This window comes from Myotis davidii, unplaced genomic scaffold (genome assembly GCF_000327345.1).
Source record: "Myotis davidii unplaced genomic scaffold, ASM32734v1 scaffold1330, whole genome shotgun sequence".
Classification (NCBI taxonomy): domain Eukaryota; kingdom Metazoa; phylum Chordata; class Mammalia; order Chiroptera; family Vespertilionidae; genus Myotis; species Myotis davidii.
Window position 1 is genome coordinate 2,604,567 of NW_006283826.1, and position 11,611 is coordinate 2,616,177.

General features: G+C 37.4%; 2 protein-coding genes across 2 annotated transcripts in view; one reads left to right on the forward strand and one right to left on the reverse strand.

Annotated features, from left to right (window-relative positions):
- The window catches only part of TAOK3 (TAO kinase 3), a 148,670-nt gene extending 145,161 nt beyond the window's left edge, over positions 1-3,509 (reverse strand). Inside the window, exon 1 of the mRNA XM_006754140.2 lies at positions 3,433-3,509. The gene's annotated coding sequence lies outside the window, so the exon portion shown is untranslated. The remainder of the gene's footprint in view (positions 1-3,432) is intronic.
- SUDS3 (SDS3 homolog, SIN3A corepressor complex component) overlaps positions 1-11,611 on the forward strand; it is a 67,617-nt gene that overhangs the window by 12,579 nt on the left and 43,427 nt on the right. The window lies entirely within an intron of this gene.

Sequence of the window (11,611 nt, forward strand, 5' to 3'; positions counted from 1 at the left end):
GAAAAGAATTCAAATATAAACCTTTTAGGTGTGTGTGTGTGTGTGTGTGTGTGTGTGTGTGTGTGTTTTATAAAGCTCCTAAAACACATGCCATCTAAAATCACAATAGTAGAATTTCCCTGAAAGTTACAGCTAAACGTGAAAGTCACTTATATGAGAAGAATTTGTATTGCATTTGTGAAAGCAAAATTACAATAGCTGACAAAACATGAAAGTTTCATCATGGTGGATTAGAACATGCAAGGAACTCAAAGGAATTTATCGTTATTCAACATTTCAGCTAACATTCTCATAACATCTCTTCTGGGAGCAGATGTGTCTCCTCGCTCAGTAGGAAGCCTACACACATAAGACTAGATGAAAGACACACAGTAAATAATACAACAAACACTCCCTGTCATGTTAGGCTGCACTCAGCACCGAGCTGCGGGCACGCAGATATGGACGTCCAGCCCTGCTCAGGCTGGTTGTCATGGCCAGGCAGGCAGCTCCCATGTCTCACAGGTGAACCCAGGAGAGGCCCTGTTTTTCCCTAATGTCCAGGGTGATGCCACATTCTCCCTCATCAAAACAGAAGTAATGCTGAAAATTTCCTGTCTTCTGGCTGAGGGTTTGACTTGAGGAAATAATAGTGGGTTAAGATAAAAGATTGGAAATATCCTATATAATAAAGAGGAAATATGCTAATTGACCATCATGCTCTCACAGGATGGTGGGGCCCACAGCCAAAAGATGGTGGCACCCAGTCCCCTCAGCCCTGCTGGGGGGGCAGCTGTGTGCCTGCCTCCAGAGTCCCTCAGTCCCCTCAGCCCCCCAGCTGCCCAGGGCCAGTCCAAAGCGCAGGTAACCAGGGCCAGCCGAGGTCTGCGCTGCTGGCAGTGGCAGCAGCAGAGGTGTGATGGGGCATTGCCCTCCCCTGATCGCCAGGTCACCTCCCACCCCTGAGGGCTCCCGGACTGTGAGAGGGGGATGCTGGGCTGAGGGACCTCCCTTCCAATGCATGAATTTTCATGTACTGGGCCTCTGGTACATTCATAAGACACTTCTAAAAATAACTCTCCCTTCACTGTAATTCCCTCCTTATGCATCTGGACAGAGACGTCATATTTCCTCCACAAAGCTTCCTTTTCTGTTGCAGCAGTAAGAATCTCAATTTCAAACTGAATCAAAACAATTGAGAATTACAAACTCCTTCACAAGACATGATTATTTTTATTAGCTATTTTATATAAAATTTCTAAATATGATCGGACACTTTACATTTTAATTCTATAATATTTTAAACTAGATAATAAAGCAATTATAGCTTAAAGTTCTGTCTCCCCTCACCCCTCTTTCTTCTGCTAACACATGGTCTTCCACAAAAGAATCAGTATGATCTTTGCAGACTATAGATAAGAAGTATGGCCATGGGAAACTAAAGAATAGAACATTAAATACAAGTCAAGTAATTCAGACATTTAAAATTTGTCATCTGTCTATGAAACCAGCAAACAGTTGGTTATACAACTGGTTCAGTTATAACTGGTTAAATAAACATCCTATTATAGGATGCAGTTGGTAACTTCCACTTTCCCTCCAACTAGCGTTGTTTTGGCAGGCAGCCATATAATCTGCAATAATCTGTCCCTGCTCTGAAGCCCCACCCACTTCCTCTGCCCCACCCCCATACAAACTATGACTGGGATACATCTGGTGTGCTAATATAAGTCAGACAATCATAAAAGGCCTCTCTATCTATAAAAACTAAAATTTGCATAATTTGTACTTTTAATTATTTAACATTCATAAATCTTAAGAAAAAATACACTATATGATATCACATTTTAAAGATTATTTGAACGTTTTAATTTCCTTTTTTTAATGTATTAGAAAGAATAGAGGCCCCAAAATAGTACTATCCACTGCAATGCTTCTTGAATAAAAATGTGTCCTAGGTACAATTATAAAACTTTCATTTACACATCTAACATGTAACATATTAGGAGTTTGGAAGTCAGAGCTACACATATTTCATTTAAACCTTGTTCCAAGAGCCTAGTTGGTAAAGAAACTATTAGGCTAGCTTTCCTGGCTTATAAAATATTTTGCATTAACTTTAACATACAAACGATGAAGTGTTAAATTAAAAAACACTCCTTTCCTACTTCATCTAATTCCATTTTGTGTTTCGAGTAGTCCCATAAATTATTATCTTATGGATAAGATATTTTAAAAAATATTTTAATAGGTAACTAACTTTATGTACAAAAACAAAAAAGTTTCAAAGTAAACGAGACCTAATCTTCTGACTTTTCTGTCTCTGTATTTGGTATTACGTTCAAGAAATTACTCTGCTCTCTCTCCTATTTCCCCTTTTGTAAAAGAAGAAAAGTAGGAGTGGCTTTATTATTTTTTAAGATCTCTAGGATGAATAGTATGCCATTTGAGTAGTATCATTTTGAAATATTTTTACAGTAATAATATATTCATTAGAATAAACTGCATTCATTTAATAAACATGGCCTTTAGTATTTTAAAACTTTAAAGACTCCTGACAAGATTTTGATATTTTATTTGCAGCTCAGTGCTTACCTTACTTATCCAGGAGAAAGAAAAAATATCAAACAATATTTGAAAAAAAAATTCCCACTATTATTTATTTGCAGAATATTAAAGTACAAGTTAAAATAAATAGAGCATATGAATCCAGTGACTTTTGAGGCTGATTACTCTCAGCTGGACTTTGAGCTAAGGCCATAAATATTCACATGCAGTTCTACAAAGCACTTCTTAGCAATATTTAGACATAAACTACATTTATAATAAGATACTAAATATGAAACAAAACACCAAGATTACAGTAGATCCTCTCAAATGCATGACCTACATTTCCAACCCAACATACAAAAAAGTTTAAAAAATTCTTTATTTAGCTACAGCAATAATAAGATCCTCTGAGGTAGCTTTCTTTAAAAGCTGCCTCTTAATTACTTAGGAAAGATAAAACTGAATTCAAGTTGTAAGATCAGCACCACGCTATCAGCTCTTTCATCCCGAGAAAGGAAGTTATTGTAGACAGTTTTATAAATGAGGCTTAAAAAGAGTACTTCCTGGTCGGACAGTTAACGGCAATAGCATTTTATATAGCTTTACATTTCGACATTTTGAAAAGAACTTTCTAAAAACTTTTCCTGAATTTCCCCTCCCAGTTCCTACAAAAGAGGAAAACTTGCTCAAGCTAAACAAACCTTGCATAAAAATCTACGAAATTCTACCAATGCCTACCATTATGGAATCATATAAGTATTGATAATAATATCAGCTTAAGTTTTAATTTTACATTTATTTTACCTTTATGCACCCTCCTTGCCCCTCACCCTGTGTGTCAAAATGAGGTTTCTCAGGACATGTTAGAAGGTAAAAGAAAGAACTTAAAGGAGGACAACTCACCAAATTCTTGATAACGAAGAAAATGCTAATAATTCACATTTTAATTTTCAAATTTAAAGTTAATTCTGTTTTAAACTTATATGCATATAAATTTAAAAACCTAATACAATCCTAGTAAGGAACTGCAGATGAAAACAGCGTGACCGGAGCACTGCACATTACTATCTGTACTGCAAGCTTAAGTACTTCCTGTTACAACTCCCATTGGTTCTCATAGGTACAAGTGCCTATGGGTGTTGCCAATTTACTCCTCCTTTTGTAAGTGAACCACTAAAGGAGATTTCAGGTTGGCACAATCAATGCTAACAACTATTAGGGCAGAACTACCTTGGGCTAATACCAAGAGCCTCCCAAACTAGGTTAATTGTGAGTTAATAATTACCTAATTCAAAAGGGCAGGAAAAAATTTATTTCAACAGACTTTTCACTATTTTTCTAAGAATGTATGTGACTTCACTCATCAAATATGTATTAACTGCTTTTGCAAAGCACTGTTCTAGGCACTAGGACCATAGTAATGGACAAAACAGACAAAGTCTGTGTGGTCATTCATACCCTATCTAGCAGACCCTTTGACAATGTCATATACATATAATGAGAAAACTTCCATAAAGGTAGAGACTAAAGAAATTTGTATGGGAATTTGGAAAGTCAATTGTAGTGCTCACTAGTAAAAAGCACTGTAATTAAGGCAACCACCTTAAACCCAAAAGAACTTTTCCAGAACCTGGTACATAAAAGTAGGAGTTTTTTTTTAATGTTTCAAAAAGACCATGTTGGAGGCAACGACATATGTTCCAGCAGGGAAAAGGAAAAACTTCTCACCATGAGTCACCAGTGACTAAGTTCTTTTAATTCAGGCTTAAAACACATTTCAAACCCAATTACTTGTACATGCAGAAAACTGATAACCCCAAATTAACCCCAGAAGCTTGATTTGACCAATTTTCAGGGTTAATATCAGCATCTAAGAAAAACCAGTGAAGTGCTTTGAATGGGATAATGCCTCTCTGCTGAATTTTATTATAATTTTGGTTGTCTTAGTCTTTAATGGTCAAATCAGCAAGCTTCCATTAGATTTTGTTACAATGAACAGTTTTCTTATATTTTAGCCAGAGTGAGACACAATCAACTTTGGATAGACATATGGTGTGGTAGTAGGTATGGCTTCTATTTGCATTCAAGAAAACAAAAACATAATTGAGAGTAAAATGTACAGAGAAGTTCTACTCTTTCAATTCTTCCATACTTTACCTTCTTAGGCTTTTACTCCCTTATGTTTAAAATAAAATCATTTTAGCCAACACATTGGAGAAATTCCAAAAGCCAAATTTATCTAGTTATTCAACAAAGATTTATTAAGCACCTACTACATGTTAGGCATTGTTCTATGAGTTGGGGATACAGTAAAGATTAAAGCAAAAGATCTCTGCTTTCATAGATGCTAATTTCTAATACAGGGATTTAAGACAAACAAATAAATACTACCTAATAAAGAGGGACTATGCTAATTGACCCTTACACCATCGCAAAGATGGCGGCGCCCACAAGCCAATAAGGAGGGAATATGCTAATTGACTGCCATGCCCTCAAATATGGCAGCGCCCACAGTCAATAAGGAGGGAATATATTAATTGACAGCCACGCCCTCAAAGATAGCGGAACCCACAGCCATAAGATGGCAGCGGCCAGACCCCTCAGCCCCCCAGCCGCCAGGGCCGGCTCTGGAGTCCCCCAATCCTCTCAGCCCCCCAGCCACCCAGGGCCGGCCCGAGGCACAGGCAAGCCTTGGATGGTGGCTGCCCAGCTGCCCATGGCTGCCCGAGGCTCAGGTAACCAGGGCCGGCCGAGGCTTGCACTGCTGGCAGTGGCAGCAGAAGAGGTGTGATGGGGCGTCACCTTCCCCTGATCACCGGGTCACTTCCCGCCCCCGAGGGCTCCTGGACTGTGAGAGGGGGCAGGCCAGGCTGAGGGACCCCCCTCCAGTGCATGAATTTTCATGCACCGGGCCTCTAGTAAAATATAAAATAACTATGTCAGAAGGCTGTAAGCACTATGGAAAAGAATACGAAGTGAAAGATAGAAATAACAAGTTTATTTGTTCACAGTTCCAAATTGCTTATAACACAAAGAAACTTCGCTTTGAAGACTAGAGTGTTAGAGCTCTCCCAGACTCAACCTCTAATTCCAGGGAACGACCACATTCTGTTGCAAATAACAGAGAATCTTATTTCATTTGTTGTTAATACCTAGCAAAAGGAAAACAACGTTCCAAAAATCTGAAATTAGAACCCATTCCTTTTTGATAAACCCATCACATAAGGAAACAAAACCAATCCCAAACACTCAAAGTCAAGGGTCACTTTAGGAAATATTCTGAATATGAAAATACAAATATCCATATACTTGCTACCACTGGCATCGAATTTGCCAACTGTGAGGTTCAGAAGTGAATTCTTTATTTTAGAATTATCCCTGTTATGTGTATTAACAGCAACAATTATATTGACACTAGAGGCCCGGTAGATGAAATTCGTGCGGGGGCGGGGGGGCATTACGCTCAGCCCAGCCTGCACCCTCTCCAATCCAGCGTCCCTCACTAACCCCCCTGCTGGCCTGGTCGTAGACAGCCATCTTGTGAGGGCATGAAGATTAATTTGCATATTACCTCTTTATTATATAGGATGTTATCTTTGAACCTAAAATAAGTATTTACATTTAATACAATTCAACAAATATTCATTGAGCAGATACTACCTGCAAGATAACTTGGTTAGATGTATAAGGCACTGTCCTTTTAAAACCAAGAAGACGGAATCTAGGAAGGATAAGTCAAGTGCAAACCCAACAATGTAATGTCAGAGAGAATATGAATGTAATAAAAGGTACAAAAATAAGTACTTAGGGAATCCAAAGGATAGAGTGGCAAGGAGGATGATTAGAGAAGGGCTCCTGAAAGATGACATTGGACTCTCAAAAATGAGGAACAGAAGGCATTCTAGGGGGAAATATGGCAGGAACAAAGAAATACCTGAAGGTGGTAAATAAGTAAGTTCTTGGCTAGTAAGCAGGCCAGTCTGGTTGAGGTGTTTATATAAATTATGGGGTAATAGGAATCTAAAAACAGATAGATAAATCTGTATTGAATTCAATAGGCCATGGGAATAATTAAAGTTCTAAACATGTGAGTGACAAATTCAGAGTTGTACTTTAGGGAGAATGACATGTAGGAAAGATGAAAAACAAAAGGAGGCTGAAAAATTGTCGCAGTACTTCTTCCCTAGCACCTCCTTAGCTCTTCCTTGGACCATCGAGAGGTATAAAGTAGAAAGTATACTGAGTTGAAAAACCATATCTACATCACAGCGGTCAATGCCATTATCCGCATGACCTTGGGAAGTCACTTACCTTCACTGTCTCAATTTCCCTATGTGTGAGTCTACTAATTACAATTTATTTTTGGAGTCACGAGCTATAAACTTCAGCAAATGATTAGATACTGGGAATAGAACAAAAACAGCAATAAAAATTTCTTTCAAGTGATTAAAACAATCAGCAGCTACCATTTATTAAACACTTCCTATGTGTTTGTCACTATGCTTGGCACTTTATATAAATGCTTTATTTATTCCTTAGAAGAATCCCATGATGTATGTATTCTTATTTTATAAACAAGAGAACTTTAAGACTTAACTAACTTACCTAGTGCCAGCCCAATTTATATTGACAAAGCCAAAATAGGAGACTAGGTATCTCTGAGGTATAAGGCTTTCTCCTTCAAACACAACATTATGTTTCTTATATGGTAGATAGACAAGGCTAACATTTGTTCTTGTGTTCCAAACAAATCACTGTCTCTTTTATTCCCCTTCTGATATATGAAAAGGTCTCAATGAGATAAAGAAACAAAGTGTGGACATAAATATAATCTACTTATTTGTTGATCATTGATTCATTCACTCATTCCATTCTCATTTATTGAGCATCCTTTAAACTTTGTACCTGGCCCTATACCTGGATGCAAAGATAAATAAGACCCACCTCTGCCCTCAAAGTGCTTTTAAGCTAGTAAAAGGCAAACACATGTGAACTAGGAAATGGTAATACAAGGAAAGAAGAGGAGTTTTTGCACAAGAGACTATGAATCAGAAAGGTACATGAAGCAAAATATTGTATTTCAGCTATTAAATCTTGACCTAAATCACTTAAAATTATATATTTACTAGAGTCCCAATGCATGAAGATTCGTGCAAGAATGGGCCTTCCTTCCCCTGGCTGCCAGCACTGTCTTTGCTCCTGCCAGAGACGCCTTTCTGCCTTCGTTCTGCCTTTCCGCCTTCCCACGTTGCCCAGAGGCCCGGAGCAGCTAGCGCCCTATGGAATGCCTGCGTCCTGCCCCGCCCCCAACCACTTGGAGGCCTGTGTATGCAAATTAACCTGCCATCTTTGTTGGGTTGATTTGCATACTCACTCCTGATTGGCTGGTGGTCATCATGAAGGTATGGTCAATTTACATCTTTCTCTTTTATTAGTGTAGATGTGGTTTTTGCAAATATTTGTGTATTTTAATATACACACTCTTGAAAAAGTAAAAGCTAATATTCACAACAGAAGGACAATTAGCCATGAACTATGATTCTGTTTTTATGTGTCTACTGCCAAGACTAGGTGATTAGTTTACTTAAGAAAGCATTCTGGCCCAGACTGGTTTGGCTCAGTGGATAGAGCGTCAGCCTGCAGACTCAAGGGTCCCAGGTTTGATTCCGGTCAAGGGCATGTACCTTGGTTGCAGGCACATCCCCAGTAGGGGGTGTGCAGGAGGCAGCTGATCGATGTTTCTAACTCTCTATCCCTCTCCCTTACTCTCTGTAAAAAATAAATAAAATATATTAAGAAAAAAAAAAGAAAGCATTCTGTGTGTGTGTGTGGCGGGGGGGAGGTGCCAATCCAGGGGAAAAGGAGACATATGTAAATCTTTAGACAATAAATTAAAAAAAGAGAAAAAAATAATTTTGAAAGTCATAATAAAAAGTAAACTATAATAATAATAAAAAAGAAAGCATTTTGCCTTGATTAGTGCCATCTATTGTAATGACTAAATAAAATGTATTTGAACTGTCTAGCCTGGATTGCTATGGATATAAGCCAGTGTCATTAGATAGAAAGTGAAACATACTCCATAAAAAGAAATATATACCATGAGAGCCCTTGTTTGATGTGGAAATAAAAAGTTATTCCACTGTCTGTCAAAAACAGTACTCTTCCAATGAGTACTAATAATTCACTAATTAAATATTAAGCATAACAAAACATACAATGCTAGGATGATTTTGCTACCCTTCATTTCACTGAGGCCAGCGGTGAAGTGAAAGGGCCCCAAACGCTAGACTCCAGCTTGCAAATTCAATTCTCTGAGCTAAAGACATGTGGACCACATCTCTTTGTTTAATGGGAGTAGGTTTTCCCAGGTATAAAATGTGCATTCTAATGTGTCTTATTTTTCTCACTCACTTTGGGGATGAAAAATGTGTGTTTGTGAGATAGCTGACAATTGTTAGGAGACTGTTCTGTGTTAACAAATCAAGAAACTTATCCTTCCGTCTTTCTGTTATAATACAGAAATATCTTAGAAAAACTTTAAATATATTTCAATGTCTGTAACAAATCTTGAGTCAGAAAATATACATTATGGCCCAGCTGGGTGTGCTCAGAGGTTGAGCATTGACCTATGAACCAGGAGGTCGCAGTTCGATTCCTGGTCAGGGTGCATGCCCGGGTTGCAGGCTCAGTCCCAGTGTGGGGCGTGCAGGAGGCAGCTGATCAATGACTCTGTCTCATCATTGATGTTTCTATCTCTCTCTCCCTGTCCCTTCCTCTCTGAAATCAATAAAAATATATTAAAATATATTAAAAATATATATATACACACACATTATGTTGATTTAGAAAGTGTTTAGGTAACTTTAACAACATAGTATAGCTAGAATGATAAAATTTATCAATTTAATTTCTACGGGTTATCATAAAAATTTGAAATGGTTATTGTTTTTAATTGGGGACCCATAGCTTAGATATGAATTAGATCACATTTTGGCCTATAAATAAACATATCTAATCTATAATTATAGTTAGATATCACTTATTTTTTACTAAGCTGAGTCTAAGAAACAGTAACAAAATTTTAATATATCCTCATAAATAACAAAGCAACCAATAAAATGGCTAAATATAGGGTAAATAATTACAAACTATACTCCCTATGGTGAAATGCAATTAATTGTACAATAGTCTGCAACTCAAAACTACTCATTCAAAACTATTCTCTGATTGACAAAAATCTCTCATTGGAGAAAGAAAAGAAATCTGAAAATGTCTTCTCAGGAGAGTCATACAACACTTTAAATGGAAACTTTCTGTCTGTTTTCCTTTTTGGAGGAAGGAAGAAACAAAGAATGTAGGAAAAGATTATAAAGAGGCTTTTTAACAAAAAAGACTCTAAAGTAAAAGTACCAATAGTAGTTTTCATTCATTCTCCTATACTACTTGAAACCAACAAATTTGAACACTGGCAAGCAATGAGAACTTTTATTCAAGTTGGCTTAAACATTAAACCAAATTAGATATCAAGGTAGACTCTAAGATTACAATGCTTTGACTGTATAGGACTCAAGTGGTAAAGAAAGTGTAAAATGGGTTATTGTATTTACTGGGCAGTACTTGCATCCTGCTAAACTAATAGTTTAAGAACTACAAACTGAAAAGAACTTGCATCCTAAGGCTGCTGTAACCTTTTATCTGGAAGGCTCCTTCTTAATCTCTACTTTGGGTTCTATTTTTTAATGGAAAAGAAACAGTTTAAATGATGATTTATGTATTAAATCACATATTTATAGTTCTCCTAGTGTTTTATTTTGTAAAACAAATGAAAATAAATTCCCACAGAATTCCTACCCTCCTCTACTCCGCCTCTCCTCTAGGAATAAACAGTGATTGTAGGCCCCTCCTACCACTAAAAATTCTATTACAATGAATCTCTCTTCAGCATCTCTGGATCAATATAACGTAATGTGGCTGAAATGACTGCTTTAGTAATCACTCAGGGGAGTATCAGAACAGTTTCTTTTGTTACAAGGAAATAAATTTAATATTTTATCTTAAGGAACTACGATCTGTACGAGTCAGAGATGAGCTAACAAGTATGATGAAAGAGCTTATCTGCTCAAATTCTACTTTGTAGAATTACTGGTACTGAGATTCCCAGTCCTTCTACAGACCATTTCAAATGTTACATGCACTACACAGTGAATATATGCCCCGTGTACATCTCTTGTGTTAACTGACCTTGAATTATCTCTAGGGTTCTTGAAAAATAAATTTAATGTGAAAAAATTACACTTAATACACCTTAAATAAATGATAGTTGTCGCCTATTTAAAGTTTGTAGGTGCTGTTGTTTTTCCTTATCTCCACGACTTCTATTTCTTAGAGGAGGACTTCTGGTTGGTGGATTTTTCATAACCACATAAATTTACACACTTTGTGAAGCCAGATAAGAAGTGTTCTGTGTCAGCTAATATTAAATAAAATCCCCAAATGGCACATGTCCTCTAATATCACCCTGACCAAGATGACTTCTGGAATTTTTGTCCTGGATTTGCAGAAAGCAGTTGTGTGTAAGTGTTCTACCTGATGTCTCTGGGAAGTAAGGGCAGTGTGTCTCCCTTGCTCTTAGTTGAGCTACCCATTACTAACCATGGGCAAAGGTTTCTAATAGCACACACTCTCAACCTGAAACAAAGACGATATCGAAATATCTGTGAAGTGATCTAGTCATTACATCCACCATTGTTTCCCCAATACCATCATTTTCTAAATCTGCTTCTATAAAAAGAAAGAAGAAAGAGAGAGAGAGAGAGAGAGAGAGAGAGGAAGAAAGAAAGAAAGAAAGAAAGAACGAAAGAAAGAAAGAAAGAAAGAAAGAAAGAAAGAAAGAAAGAAAGAAAGAAAACAGTTGCAAATAGAAGGGGTCTGGAGAAGCAACCACACAGGGACAAAGAAGTGAAAAATTCACTGGCAAAACTGCTGGCTGGGATGCTGATCCCCTGCATCCAGGACACCTGCTAAGCACTGTGAACCCCTAGCCTGGCATCAGTTTAATTTTCTCACCCCCCAGATCCCA